Genomic DNA, 16876 nt, shown 5'->3' with positions numbered 1-16876 from the left:
TGATACGTACCTGCGTGATATATCGCTCTTAATATGAGTAACAGTGCTTTCGGTGGCGTCCCTCCATCCTTTAATGTGAACAAGGGGCCATTAGTTGCGCTCTTGGAACAAACAGGCGGCGAGGAAAATCTGTTAAGAAAGCGTAATGTTTTCTCACTCCCCGATGCTGCGAATATCCATTAAGGCCGGGGCGCAGAATAAACAAGCACGAGGGAAGATTAAAACTTCGTGTTTCCCTGAGTGAAAAAGAACCTCGTTAGCACACGTAAACAGCGAGAAGCTCGGAACATGTTCTATTTAACTTAATGATGGCGAATATTTATTTTCACCGATCGTCGTCATAGCAAGGGCGCAATAGTGGTTCGGGTTTGTTTCGTTCAACTTCGACTTTGTAAAGTATTCATCCCTTTGAACGTTAGCTTTAATGTACAAACTGGCGTTGGTTCTTGAGGGCCTTGTGAGCATTGAGGGAGGCAGTCATAACACTACATCATTCTAGAGCCCACATCTGGCGTCAGCAGATGGTGTAAGTGTAGATTTGCTAGGATATATACACACCATAACTGCGGACGTACACAAGAATAACTGAGATACTATAAAGAACAGCGTTTCTCTTCTTATAATACAGATTAAGTAAATCGTTATCTAGTTTTGATATATAAACGTGTTATAACTATTCCAAAACTCATATAAAAAGATGTTATTCCTAAAGTACTGACATATAATAAAACCATGACATTACTACGACTTATTTCGAATTTTAGAATGGTAAGTCATACTGCATGTAACGAATGACTTTAGGGCAATGTTTATATGTATGTGGCGCTGTGAAAGAAACCCATGCTTATCACCATAGAGGTTTCAGATGAAATGATACTGCTGTGGCTATGGAGACGAAAGAGCATGTAGAGAAAGTCCTCTGGACAATGGAAAGTATTTCACATAATTAGTGTGATAAGAGAATAAACAAGCAAAAGTCCAAAGTAATGATACCCAGTGCCGAAGAAGAATATCAACTTTTAGAAATTTAAAGAGGTGAGCTAGAAGTGATACAAAAATTTACCTATTAGGGAAGCAGGATTACAATGGATGGTAGAAATTGGAAAAAAATTGTGAGCAGAATACAAGAGACCTAAATTGGATTTAACTTAGGAAAGAACTTACTGATCAGCAGGAACTTCAGCCTGTAACCAATCAAACGGATTATGAACACAGTCGTTTGGAGTGTAGCTCTTGAAGGGAGAAAACGGCCTGAAGCCCTGGAGATTTGGTGCTACAGAAGAGTGGAGAAGGTCAGCTGGAGACATTGAGTTACCAAGGAATAGGTGCTAAGAAGACTACAGAAAACCAGATCTCTGATGAAGAACATCAAAGGAAGAAAACACAAACTCGTCGGACACGTTTTAAGATGAAACAATAGCAGAAGGAGCTACTGAGCAATAGAATCGCCGGGTAATACTAAAGATGTCCTACATGTAGCAGTTTACGAATGATATGGGATCCATTTCACACGCAGAAATGAAGTGGAAGGTACACAGAAGAGGGGAATAGCGTACCCCTGCAAAACCATCCTCATTCAACACTAAAGAGAGAAAAGAGAAGGGCTTATTTCTATAGCAATGTACATATAACGCTACATTATTCTCGTTGCAGATGTCGAAAACAAAGCGAGGACTGCAATATGTAGATACGTTATTTTGGACCTGGTATATGAGGTATCTACAATGCTTCGGCTGAGAAAAGGTTTTAGAAACAAATCAGTTGAACTAAATTAAAGATTATTAACTCAACATTATAACAAATTTATTAGTTACTTACTGATTATTCAGTCAACGAAGAAAAGAGCTAATGAAAATTAAAAACACGAAGAGTTGTAGTCTAGGACACAAGAGAATCATGGAAAGATAATCTTAAGCCTTACTACGAGCTAGAAAACACCAGTACGCTAAGCAACAACTTTGTGGAGATTGCTTCTTTGTCCGTCTTAGAGACGCTACTCAGATCCGGATTACAGTTAAACTGTCCCACAAACGATTAGTTTCAGGCTTTATTAGTACAAATATATATTATTTCCTCAGTACCACTCTGTTCTGTGAGATATAACACAGATTTCGAAGCGATGCACAATGTGAGACCACATTAGTGACCAAACAGTTGTGATGTCGTGATCCGTAGTCAGTACAAAACACAGTGCATTTTTCCCTATATTTATTTGTTAACTGATGTTTATGTCTTCTGACACTTGCATCCTTTTCTTCGATTCACCTCCATAGACCTCGATCGATATTAGATCTTTTTCGGCCACATGTTTCGGGTTTTTATGAATAAAGCCAATTGAAGCCCGATTTGGCACACATTTTATTGAAACTGACAATGAACTTTTGTTTTACAAGTTCATAGTTGGTGGCAGTAGCCGAAAAGTCATTATCAATAAAAATTACTAAACGATATAGACGGATTTATTCGTAAAATTTCAAAATAATCGCATACTCGTTTAGAGAACTTACTTCGTTTTTTAATTGCTTTCATCAAATCATCATTCAAAATTTGGCGTTCGGACGCGTATGTGAAATCTGCTTCCAAAAAAATATTCATGAGCCACACATCTAGGACGATCACCATGTTGGTATTAGGGCAAGGAAAGAAAGGAGATGGAAACGGTCAGTGTTCCATCACGGGCAGATACACAGGTGTGTTCAATTTCTGTAAACAATAGTAAATCGCTTCAGAGTCTGTTATCGGAGAAAAGAGAGAAAAGAAAATCGGAAGACACAGGAAACTCTATGACAATGTGAGAAGCAAGATGTGTTACGCCGTGGTCACTAGAAGACATGGTATGTCACAGATGACACCGGGAAGGAAGGACACGCATGGTTGTTAACTGTTCTCCTTCATACATAAATGAGTGGACGAAAGATTTGGAAGGATGAGGAGTAGCCTTGCTGAAATCTGCCTGGGGCAGCAGTTTGGAAATGTGGAATAAGAAAGCGTGTTCGTGACGGTGGCATGAATGTGAAGAGGCTGTAGGACAATAAATTTGGGATCATCAGCTAAGAAACACTAGAATATTTTGTTGGCAAGTGGGAGATGTTGGGGCCACGAAAGGGATGTAAATATATAACACTTGTTCATTCGGCCATTTCCAACAAGTTAAAAATTACTCTTATATGCTAGAAGGGTATTATAATGAGATTGATGAGGATCTAATAGCAAATTTATGCTTTGAATCGGTCTCGCTCTGCGAGTTGGCTATATTGGTAGCGAAAGAAAGGTCTACGATTTCCAGTTTCGTTCCAGCTAATGCTTTTAACTTGTCATAAACATCAGTAAAGCGTAACTCCGCCAAGAGGAAAAGTAGTTCTCAGATAAGCACTTGAGCTGTTTTGTTAAAGTACTTTCATAATTGCTTTAGTATTAAATATATAGACCTTGAACGCACTAGAAATCTACTATACGCACGCAGATTTGAGGCTCTTAAAGCAAATGAAATATATTTTCCTCTGTTTTTATTCATCGATTACAGAGAAGAAACGCAAAAGTAAGCTGCAACAAAACTGTGATTAATCATTACCTTAATGGCGTTCAAGATATCAGCTAATATCACCAGTTTCATTGAATACTGATGTTTTTTGTGGCAACAAGCTTTTTTTAATGTTTTACTTGTTCGATGTTAAAGCAAGTATAGTATCGAAGGAAATGCTTTTGAGGCTACTGGCGTGTTGAAATAGAAGCGTAGCAAAATAATAGCCTATGGTGGTGGGGTTTATCGAGGTTGAGATCGGGTACGGAACACTACGCAGATAATTTACAACTAGAACCTAAATTTCTACTTACTCAGAGGCTTAATAATTCGATTGCCATCCCATGAACCATCAGAAACGTACGTTCTGTAATATTAAAGGCGACATGTTTTCAAAAAAATGCTGTCGTATATGCTGAAAAGCATTGCACAATCAGAGATAGAAGCAAATATCATTAGTGACACACACGACAATTGCATCAATGCAAAAATTCTTAGTCGAACGCACTGTCCAGAAGATAATTACGAATAAATTACTACAAGAACACCACCGAAGTGCAGGTTACAAGTTCTATGAAACTTTAAGAGGTTAATGAGATCAGGCTTTCAAGTTTTGTGTAACAGGGTTTGAAGTTTTGATTCATCCACTTGATTTATTGAGATCTCAGAAAAATTATACTGTTGTGGCACGTGGAAATTCTAACCTACAGGAAGTGAGGACCTTATCGAAGAGAAAGGCTTCCAGAGTTTCAAATTAGTAGTTATTGTGTAAAACATACCGCTTATTTGAAAACACGGCAGTTTTGCATCATAATTCTCCGTGTCATAAACGGCTCGTAGGCGCACGTTTCACTGCACGCCAGCGTGGACACTGGGAGACAATTGTGTATCGAAACTACGAGCATTACTTAGCCACAGTGTCACTGCACCTGGAAGTGAGGACACTTCGGTCGGCATATCTTAAGTCACCGAGTAATTTTGTTGATAGGTCTGCACAGCTGACCTAAAAGCATTGACAGTGCGATGTGTTTATCACCGTGTGTTTCCGATAACGACCAAGTGCAATAATGATGTGGTTAAGTAGTAATAGCGGTCGCTGGTAGTCGAACTCGGGAATAAATAATGGCGCGTTGGCAAAAACAGTCTGGAGTCCAGGCAACTAAGTTGCCGAAGACAGTTGCTTCTAGCACCTTATAGAAGGAACTTTCAGCATTGCAGCGCGTCAGCAATCGTAAGTATCGAAATAACTATGAAAATCCGCCTAGATTGCACAAACTACTTGGTGTTTACCTAGGTTTCAGCGTGGGTAACCACGCCTCCTTCAGAACAAATATAAAACAGCTTGCCTAAATAGGCATAGTCAAAGACTAAAATCAACACCTACAGCGGCAAGAACCCATAAAAAATTTTACAAATACACGGTGGAGAGCCTGTGACCATCGTACTTTGGCTGGGGCAAGGCAGCACACACAGGGTCGAGATAAGTAATATTATTGTCTTGGTACATATGTACACCAGGTAGTTTGTGCAATCGAGGCGGATTTTTCATAATTACCTTATAGAAGGGACTAGGTCAGTTATGAAAACCACGTGGTAAAATAAATTTGTCATCATTACGTTGAGAGCAACGAAGGAAACAAGGAAAAGAGGAAAAACTAACCGTTTAAATTGTAAAGCCATAGAATAAGCATTGAAAACTAAGTGGATAGAAGAGAAAGGATACGAGGAGATTATCCTTGGACGCAATGACGAAAGGAATGCGGGGTGAACCCGAAACCTAACGACAATAATTGCTACAGGGATATTTTCTTAGCATTTTGGTATGGGGGACCAATGGTCTCCGGAAATTCGTTACGGAATAACAAATGAATTGTGATTTATTCAGCTTATCACCTGAATTTCCTTTTTTTGTGTGCAAACAACTTCAGAAAAAATCGTATGATTTGCTGCCACTAAAACATGTAACATAAAACAGAGTTATGCAACAACCGGAAGACGGAAAACTACCGGAATGTGGTTGCTGTCGCTGTGGGAACCGTTCAGCACAGTCACTCTTCCAAAAAAATGGTTCAAATGCCTTTGAGCACTATGGGACTTCCAACATCTGAGGTCATCAGTCCCCTAGAACCTAGAACTACTTAAACCTAACTAACCTAAGGACATCACAAACATCCATGCCCGAGGCAGGATTAGAACCTGCGACCGTAGCGGTCGCGCAGTTCGAGACTGAAGCGCCTAGAACCGCTTGGCCACTCAGTCCAGCGTCACTCTTCCATTGCATTCAGAACACCCACGCTCAAGTTAGATAAGAGCCGATTCTTCATCATTAGACCTATAGACGCTGTTGTGCATCAATGTCAAAGTACAGCTACACTTCCGGAAAAAACAGGCCCATGACGGGAGCGAGTACTATTGAATACAAGCTTGTCAACAACAAGTAGACTGCGAAAGCTTTTTTTTAGACAGGACACACAGCACATACCATTGACGTTAACACTATCGCGCAGCTACTGTCAGTGCAATACAGTTACAGAGGTAAATGGGTGCATTAAATAAACAAGTACTCATTTTCATTGTAAGGAATCACTGGCGAACATACGCCATCCCACGAACATTCTCTGCAGAAGTGTCTGAACGAGGTTCGAAATTAAGTTGTTTTACCTTGTGGTACGGCTGTCACTGACAAGAAGAAGGGAAGTGATAGGGAGTATATTAAGAGATCAAGGAGAAAATTCTATGGTGCTAAAGTGAAGCTAGAGGGTATGAACTGTCGAGGAACGCCCGGATTATACTACATCTAAAAAAAAAAAAACTTTTTTAATGCTACTGTAAGATGAAGAGGGTGACACGTGGGAGGATATCGTGGATGGTCACATCGAACCAGTGACAAAAGTAAAGACAAAATCATTCGCTTGTGACGGTAAAGATGGAAAATGTATCTGTGTGAGTGAGGCTACCATCTACAGCCTCAATCGCGAAAAACAAAACTTTATCAAAGGCAGACGTCGCGTACAGGGGCCACATCGGCCGTTGTAACTATACAAACAAAGGTCTCACGGCATATCATGTATTTTGATTTCGTCAGACCACATTGATTTCGTAGGACGAAAGCGTCCACACATATCTGTTGGGCTACTAGGCACCGTTCGTCATCGTCTAGCAGAACAAAGCGGGGCTTATAGCTTGCAACGTGTTGCCACTAGGGAATCGACTATTGGAGTACACTAGCGTCTGACAACCGAAGCCCGTCAACATAAATAAAATAATACACGACGTAGGGGAGTTACATTTACAACTAGTTTCTGCTTTATCCTCACGATGAAACTGTTTTAACGTACGAAACTGTAGCAGGAAGAAAACACAGAATATCGGTAAGGGGGTCAACGACGGCCGCTAGGCCCCTGTTACGCGGTGGCAGGCGACGGCAAAGTGTTTACAGACCTGGGGCGGCTCTGGCCGCGGCGGCGGCGGTAGCAGCGACGAGCAGCGCCGCGCAGACGGCGGCGAGCGGGCTGTGGCACCGGCAGCGGCACCGGCTGCGGTTGCAACCGCGGCGGGCCATCACGCTCTCGCGTCGGCGGCGCGCATGCTGGCAGTGGCCGTCCGTGTCCTCCGCGGCGTAGCGGCGCCGCCACTGTGCGCGAGCCGGCGTCCGACGCCGCCACTGCCGGCCCGGCCCGCGGCGCGCATGCTCCGCTACGGCGGCGGCGGCGGTCCCACACCGAGACACGACACGCGCCGCGTCGGCTCCCGAGGGAAGCAGCGCCGTCTCCGAGAGCACGAGGTGACGCTCTTCTCCACCCTCTGCCCGACTGACGGGGCTAGGCGGCGTGGCACACACCCAGCTCTACAGCGTACCTACGTCTTATATCCATACTCAGATAGCTAACTTGTGGTATGCGACGAAGGGTACTTTGTATACATCACTTCCCGCTTTTCCTGACGCTCCTCATCACCCTCTGTCAGACTGGGGTAAACGACAGTTCACAAGAACTTTTTGCAAACGTGACGTCATTTTGACGTCACACGCTTTATCGAAGTCCAAAAGAACTGTCTATCGAGTTTCGTGATCGTACGGTCCACAACATGCGAGGCGAATATGTTACTCAAAACAGTAATATTCACTCAGCTTTGACATCCTATCTATATCTGTGTCCACACTCATCCAGTCAACTTTCGATGTGTGTCGGAGGGTACTTGGCATTTGGGGGGGCGGCGTTGTATGTGCTTTCAATGGCTATCAGAGTGGAGGGTACCAACATACGATTAAACAGCCAACCTGTTACACATAAACGGTAGGTACATCGAACTAGGTTTCGGCACCTACCAGTGGTGTCTTCATCAGAAATGTTGCTAATCCTATGTTTAACGATTTTCTTCTTACGTCCTTGTACTTTGACACAGCCTTACACACCTGGGCCGGTAGAAATCTTACAGTTTTTGGACATGACTGTTACTCAGCAGCAGTATACTAGTGAAAGTCGGGAGCACTATCTTCTTATCTCGTGTTTTCTACTGAAAATCTCGTGCTTGTACTCTTGTTAACTTTACTATTACAGAGATTGCCTAAACTTTTTTTTTAATTGGTTCTGTGCGCAACAAATAACTTACTTGGTATTTCTGCTGCCACTGCTTGATCTGCTGCATTCCATTACTTAACAAAAACATAAAAAACCTATTATTCATCCTGAGTGCAATGCATGTTCTGTATGGCGGCTCCTGATGTTGCTGCTGCTGCTTACTACAACTACATATAATTCAAGAGAAAGGGTTTGGTCAAATCTAAACTCGATAAGTAATAACTCAAACAAGTAATTCCTTTTTTCAAAAACTATATTCTGAAAGCGATTCTTTCTCATTCAATTAACAAAACGCTAGAAGATCTTTGAACAATCGCTTCGTATGTAAATCTGCCTCCAGTGGCATTAAAGCAATATTACAAATTAATCAAACTCTTGAGACGGACTGAAATACTTCAAAAATAAATAAACAGTGAAACAATTCCCTGACAATTACAAAAGAAATCAATGACAAAAATCAATACTTAATCTATTCGCCTGACAATGCTTTCCCTTAGGAATTCAACTCCTATTATTATCAAAATTACCGTCGGCTGCTACGCACATACACAAACCCTTTTCTTTAAATTAATAAGCGCACTGCAAATTATAAAAAAATATCAACTCAGTATCAAATCCTGTGTCGCTGCTGGCGGACACGGCAGTACGGCAGTTCGGCGACGACCCCCTTGCCCAACACACGTGCGCACCACACTAGCTTCCAAACTGCCTCTAATTAATCCGTGCGCTGCGAAGCGCGACAACAATATCTTAGATTCCAGAGCTTGTGTATGCGCGCTGTAACCAACCTTTAAATCCTAAGAGAGTATTGCCAACTCTCACTAGTTTCAACATAGGATTTAACAGCCAAACGGTTGCACATAAGCGGTAGGTACTTTGACCTACTTTGTGCACGTCAGTTCCCCCTGATCTGTTCCAGTCGCGAATCGTTCGCAGTAAATATTGCAGGTAGGCCTCTGTGTGGGCTGTAATCTCCATAATTACATTCTCATGGGCTTTTCGCAAGGTATTCGTAGTATGAAGCACTGTATTGGTTCACTCTTCTAGGGAAACACGCTCTCGGAAATTAAACAATAAACGTCACCGTGATGCAGAACGCTTTTCTTGCATCAACTACCACTGGAGTCGACTAAGCATCTCCGTGACGATTTCGCGGTTTCCAAATGAACATATAACGAAACATGCTGCTCTTGTTGGGATCTTGTCTAATTCCTCTATCAATCCTACGTGATGAACACACCATAGTGACTGGCGAAATTCACGTATTGTTCGAACGAGAGTTTTCCAAGCTACCTCGTATTTTGATGGACTACATTTCCTGCAGAATCTTCCATGGAATCTCAGTTTGGCATCTGCAATACCTGCAATTATTTTCATGTGGCCGTTCCACTTCAAATCGCTCCGTATACATACTGGATATTTTATGGAAGTGACTGCTTCCAGTGACTGTTCTGCTAACGCGTAATCATACAATAAAGGGTCTTTCTGCCTTGTATTCGTAACTATTTGTCTGTATTGAGGGACAGTTGCCACTCCCTGCAGCAAGCCTCGATCCTCTGCAGGTCTTCCTGCATTTCTCTACAATTTCCCAGCGTCCCGACTTCTCGGTATACAATAGCATCATCCGCGCAAAGCCTCATGGAACTTCTCACGTTACCTCCTAGGAGGTTCCTCATGGAACTTCTCACGTTACCTCCTAGGAGGTTTTATAATACAACAATCGTTACTGGCATTCTACATCATCATTCTTCCTGTCCACAAATTTATTTCTAAACATAGTCACTGTGACGACAAACACTTTTCTCCAAAACAGAGACCAATTTCTTAATACCGTTACTGTCTGACTTCGTTGCCGGAGACACAACCTCACTTCTTCTTGCTTCGCTGCCTCTCTATTACTGCTCTTTAAGCTTAGGTTCAAATGGTTCAAATGGCTCTGAGCACTATGGGACTTAATTCTAAGATCATCAGTCCCCTAGAACTTAGAACTACATAAACTTAACTAACCTAAGGACATCACACACATCCATGCCCGAGGCAGGATTCGAAACTGCGACCGTAGCGGTCACGCGGTTCCAGACTGTAGCGCCTTTAACCGCTTGGCCACACCGGCCGGCTTAAGCTTAGGAAACGGATGAAAATCGGACGCGGCCAAGTCGGATCTGTAGGAGGATGATCGATAAACAGTGAACTCAAGGCGTCGCAGCGCTTGTGTGTGGTCTGAAATTGTCAAGCTGAAGGGGGGGGGGGGGGGTGCGGTTACTCCACGAGTGGTGAGTGGACGAACTCATCGAAGTCTAAACTCGATTACAGCAGATATTCTCACACACCGACATACCTATGCTCCACGTTGCCAAGTTAAACGCTTCAGTTTCAATATCTCTAGTGGAAGAGAACTGGAAATACGTTTAAAAGTTTACACATAAAAAATTGTAGTCATTCCTTTTCAGCATGCCACCGTTATTGTGAAAAGGACTGGTTCTATAGCACTCTCATAGAGTACACAATCCATATGCTCATATTTTGCTCGTAAGGCGACAGTATTGTACACTTTACGGAAGTCAAGAAATAAAGGATCTACCTTGGAGCCCGTATCTACTGCTTTCTGTGTCTCGTAGACGGACAGAGCGTTCTGGGTTTGAAACTATCATTATTTTCGAAACCAAAGTTGTTTCATACAGAGACAATTTTCGTTCTCCAGAAGTATACTACTTTATTATAAAGCATGTCCCAAAACATACCGAACATATAGATATACGCCTATAGTTTGGTGCATCTGTTCAACTACCCTTCCCGAAAATGGCAGTGATCTGCGCTTTTTTGCAATCACAAGAGGAGGAGGTATACTTGAAAATGGCTGGGAGATACAGGAAGATTTCAGATTACGTCATGTTCAGGCAGAGATCCTAAATCAGATATCGGATTGTATGGCGTATCCAAAAGCAGATATAGACTCAGACACAATTTAGTAATGATGAAGAGTAGGCTGAGATGCAAGAGACTACTCAAGAAGAATCACTGCACAAAGAAGTGAAACACGTAAGTACTAAGGAATGAAGAGGTACGCTTGAAGTTCTCTGAGGTTACAGATAGCGCGATAAGGAGTAACTGAGTAGGCAGTTCAGTTGAAGAGGAATGGGCAACTCTAAAAACGGCAGTCTCGGAAGTTGGAAAGAAAACAGTCGGTAAATGTGAAGACGCCATGGGTAACAGAAAAAACACTTCAGTTGAACGATGAAAAAAGACATACTAATATTTTCAAGCAAATCAGGGAAAACAGGAATACTAACCACTTAACAAAAAAGCAAATAGGAACTGCAGGGAAGCAAAGACGAAATGACTGGATGAAAAGTGTGAGGAAACAAGAAAGAAATGACTGTCGGAAGGACCAACACAGCATATAGGAAAGTCAAAGCAACATTCGCAGAAAGTAAAAGCAAGGGCGGTAACATAAAGAGTGCAATTGGAATACCACTGTCAAATGCTAAGGGAAGAGCAGATTGGTGGAAAGAATACATTGAATGTCTCTATGAGGGGGAAAACTTGTCCGATGATGTGTTAGAACAAGAAACACGACTCGAATAGAAGAGGTATGGGATCCAGTATTAGAATCTGAATTTAAAAGAGCTCTAGAAGAATTAAAATCAAGTAAGATAGAAAGGCTAGATAACATTCCATCAGAAATTCTATAATCATTGGGGTAAGTGGCAATGAAATGACTATTAACGCACTCTGCGTTAGGAAAGGTAAAGGCGTTAGAGAGGCAATTCTGACGTTGCGGTTGATAATGGAAGCAAGACTAGGCACTTCAGTCTGGAACCGCGCGACCGCTACGGTCGCAGGTTCGAATCCTGCCTCGGGCATGGATGTGTGTGATGTCCTTAGGTTAGTTAGGTTTAAGTAATTCTAATTTCTAGGGGGCTGATGACCTCAGATGTTAAATCCCACAGTGATCAGAGCCATTTGAACCATTTTGAACCAATTGCGGAAAAGGTGGTTATCGTGTTGATGTATAGCTATTGCGATCAAAATGCCCAACGGACGTGAGCTATGTATGCTGCTCGGTATCCTGGATGACATCAGTCAAGTGTTCGGAGCGTTCGCCGAATAGTTACGTTATTTAAGGAAACAGAAAGTGTTCAACCACAAGTGAAACGTCAACCACAACCTGCAACAAATGATGATACCCAAGTAGGTGTTTTAGCTGCTGTCACGGCTAATCCGCAAATCAGTAGTAGACAAATTGCGCGAAAACCGGGAATCTCAAAAACGTCGGTGTTGAGAATGCTACGTCAACATGGATTGCACTAGTACCATATTTCTATGCACCAGGAGTTGCATGGCGACGACTTTGAACGTCGTGTACAGTTCTGCCACTAGGCACTAGAAAAATTACTGGACGATGACAGATTTTTTTCACGCGTTCTATTTAGCGACGAAGCGTCATTTACCAACAGCGGTAACGTAAACCGGCATAATATGCACTATTGTTGTTGTTGTTGTGGTCTTCAGTCCTGAGACTGGTTTGATGCAGCTCTCCATGCTACTCTATCCTGTGCAAGCTTCTTCATCTCCCAGTACCTACTGCAACCTACATCCTTCTGAATCTGTTTAGTGTATTCATCTCTTGGTCTCCTCCTACGATTTTTACCCTCCACGCTGCCCTCCAATACTAAATTGGTGATCTCTTGATGCCTCAGAACATGTCCTACCAATGGATCCCTTCTTCTGGTCAAGTTGTGCCACAAACTCCTCTTCTCCCCAATCCTATTCAGTACCTCCTCATTAGTTATGTGATTTACCCATCTAATCTTCAGCATTCTTCTGTAGCACCACATTTCGAAAGCTTCTATTCTCTTCTTGTCCAAACTATTTACCGTCCATGTTTCACTTCCATACATGGCTACACTCCATACAAATCCCACTATTGGGCAACAGAAAATCCACGATTGCTGCGGCATTTGGAACATCAGCGACCTTGGCTGCTTAATGTATGGTGCGGCATTATGGGAGGAAGGATAATCGGCCCCCATTCTATCGATGGCGATCTAAGTGGTGCAACGTATGCTGATTTCCTACGTAATGTTCTACCGATGTTACTAAAAGATGTATCACTGTATGACAGAATGGCGATGTACTTCTAACATGATGGATGTCCGGCACTTAGCTCGCGTGCGGCTGAAGCGGTTGAAGCGGTAGTGAATAGCATATTTCACGACAGCTGGATTGGTCGTCGAAGTACCATACCATGGCCCTCACGTTCACCGGATTTGAAGTACCCTGATTTCTATCTGTGGGGAAAGTTGAAGGATATTTGCAATCGTGATCCACCGACAACGCATGACAACATGCGTCAGCGCATTGTCAATGCATGTGCGAACATTACGGAAGGCGAACTACTCGCTGTTGAGAGGAATGTTGTTACACACATTGCCAAATGCATTGAGGTTGACGCACATTATTTTGCGCATTTATTGCATTAATGTGGTATTTACAGGTAATCGCGCTGTAACTGCAAGCGTTCTTAGAAATGATAAGTTCACAAAGGTACATGTATCACATTGGAACAACCGAAATAAAATGTTCAAACATACCTACGCTCTGCATTTTAATTTAAAAAACCTTCCTGTTACCAGCTGTTCGTCTAAAATTGTGAGCCATATGTTTGTGACTATTACAGCGCCATCTATCACAAAGCGAAAAAAGTGGTCTAACTAAAACATTCATATTTTGTTACGTACTACACGAATATGTAATAATAAATGGGGGTTCCTATTTCAAAAAACGCAGTTGAGATCCGTTTGACCAATGGCAGTGCCATCTAGAGGGCTAACCATAGCGCCATCTGGTTTCTCCCTTCAAGCTAGACAAGCTTCGTTTTTTGTTGTTTTTTCATTTGACGCTTATTTCGGGAGATATTTCGCCCACTCACGATCAGTGGGCCACACTGTATAATGGGTTGTGCTTGCTTGCACATTAGTTTAACTTAAAAATATTCAATGATAACTATAGGAAATGGATTCATTAACTAATGATTCGTGAAACAGAAAAATATTTGTGCGCCCCTGGGGACACAAAAAGCAGAGGGTTATTATTACACAAATAATATGAAAAATGGTAAGGTTATTAGTGTGTTGCATCTAAAATGTGTTTCTTTATTACGTTACCAGTATCAAAATTGATGATGTCGGGAATCACGTCGAATATGAAACCACTATATAAGGATAACCGGAGCTGAATGACAGTGCCAGAGTCCCTGTCAATGAAGAAAAGGACGTGGTTGGAAACTGCATTTCATAGTTGCAAACATTGAAATATAACGGAACCGCAGCACTTAAAATAGCAGATTCGCCTACACGAGTGAAAGGTGGTTTAAGGGGGGTAGGACGTCAAACGGGCCAACTTGGAGTAGGAAGCTCAAAAACGTAACAAAATACATTTTTTTACATGTGAAATTTCATCATTTTTTCACTTTGCTGCATTTGTTGCTGTAGGTACGCCTTTCTTCCTAAGTAAGAGAGATTCTTCGATGAACTTCGCACAGCATACAAACTATAGTTACATTTGTATGAAACTCTAGAGTCTATTTAATTTATGAAAAAACGAATGAACTGTTACATCTTAAACTTCATGTTTAGAAAAAACTCAAATTTTATAGTTAATTATCTCAATTCTTAAAACAGTTTTTAATAGATTTGGAAAATTCTAGAGTTTCATACACCTGTAAGAGCAAAATTCATCGAAGAATCTCTCTTATTTAGGAAGAAAAATGTACCTACAGAAACAAATGCAGCCAGTAGTAAGTGAAAAAAAGATGAAATGTCACATCTAAAAAAAGGTATTTTGCTACATGTTTGAACTTCCACTGTCATGAGTGTGAGTCCTCAATTCCTCCTGGTCATGCTGACCAATCTTATGAATTTATTTGTAAAAGTATAGACAGCAGAAATTAAAATGTCCTGTGGTGCCCCTCCAGCTCCAAGTCGGCCTGTTTGACGTCCTAACCCCCTTACATAAGTGGCGTTTGGTAAAGAATAGCGACTGTCGAGTCTTAATTGCTTGTTAGTAGTTAGTGGGTCACTTGGGTGTAGTTGCAGGTTATTTTTTAATGATTTCCATCATTGTCTTATAAACTGCTATACTATGCACACTAGCTACTACAATTTTTTATAAATGGATGCAACAACAAAAACTAAAAATTTTCATCTAAAATTCTATGCTGTGAATCATATGTAAAATTCTTTTTACCATACATTACCACATACATAAGCGTATCTTTCGGAATGTTATCAGTAAAATTTGCACACAACCTCATTGTAGTTTTCTGTGTAGCTAATACATTCATTCTTCTAGACATATTTATAATATAGATAGGATAATTTTCAATAAAGCTGCATGGACTCACATTAACATCACCATTCAATTCTGTAGTTCTCTTAAAATCTAAGAAAGCATCATAAGCTTTTAAATAATTATTTGGTGGGTCTAGATTCCACATTTCTTGAGGAAAAATCTTGTTTCTGCCATTTTTAATATAGATATTCCGTAACTGAACATGATCGAATAAGGAAGAGTCAATGAGCTGGTTATTTTTAAAAAATTATACACAACAAACTCTAGATCATGAAATTCGTTATCATTATTTTTAGTTCTCTTCATTCCTTTATATTTTAGTTTAATTTCACCATCTTTAAAAAATTGGAAGTCCCAGTTATCTATTATTTTACTGACCCTTTCTGGCAAAATAATTCTAAATTTATTATCGAACTCTAGATAAATTTTATCACAATATCTAGTTTTTAAACGTTTACAGTCAGTAATGTAGTAATGCTCATTTACATCAAACTCACTAATCTTTTTAAACAGATTAGAATTGCTAGCATTGTTGAGCTTCTTCAGTAGATTGTCCATTTATATAGAATAAAATTTTAATAATCTTTTAAATATTTATTCTATATAAATATGACTAATGTATGGGATGAATTTAAGTTTGACATCTTTCTCGAGAGAAGTAATAATCCAAGAGAGAAACAAGTTAAGTGTAATACTTGCACAGAATATTTTAAACCATCATTAATTATAGAACACTTGAGAAATCAGAAGCCTACTGAACATGTTAGTGCATTAAAGAATATTTATAAAGAAGAATACAAAAAGTACTTTGATAACTACGAGGAAACAGATATAGAAATATGGGAGGAAACAGAAAATTCCAATTCTCTCTTTTCTATGACAGTAAAACAAATAGTAGATTCTAATTTACCAATTAATAATTTACCTACAAAATTACATTAAAGCTTATTTGCTATTTTTGCTATTTTTAAAATTCTATAACTAAAAAGTTAGACATCTTAGAATACAACAAAATGCAACTAACTAATTTATTCTATTTGTATAAGGCATGTGATATGAATTTTTTATTTGCATTAGAAGATGTAGATAATTTTTTTATCCATAAGGCACTGTACCATAGTTATCTAGAACAATTCTTTTATCATACTGAAATGAAAATTCTTTCTTAACCTCTTTGTTTACGAGATTTTTAGTATCAACATCTCTAGTTATCTGATTGTATTCTAATTGTATCTTTTCTTTCACTTCATTCTCAATTAATCTGATCATAGATGCACCATTTAACTTTTGATTATTCTTGTAATTTAATGTGAATCCTTTTACCTTCATTTCTGTCTTTTTATCATTTTTCTCATAATAATAACTTTGGACCTGTTGAAGCCCAATCTGTAATCCAATTATTTCCCAATCCATCTGTCCATTC

Source organism: Schistocerca nitens, chromosome 5, assembly GCF_023898315.1.
Source record: "Schistocerca nitens isolate TAMUIC-IGC-003100 chromosome 5, iqSchNite1.1, whole genome shotgun sequence".
NCBI classification, from domain to species: Eukaryota; Metazoa; Arthropoda; class Insecta; order Orthoptera; family Acrididae; genus Schistocerca; species Schistocerca nitens.
The sequence above is the reverse complement of the archived record's forward strand: the minus strand, read 5'-3'. Positions refer to the sequence as shown.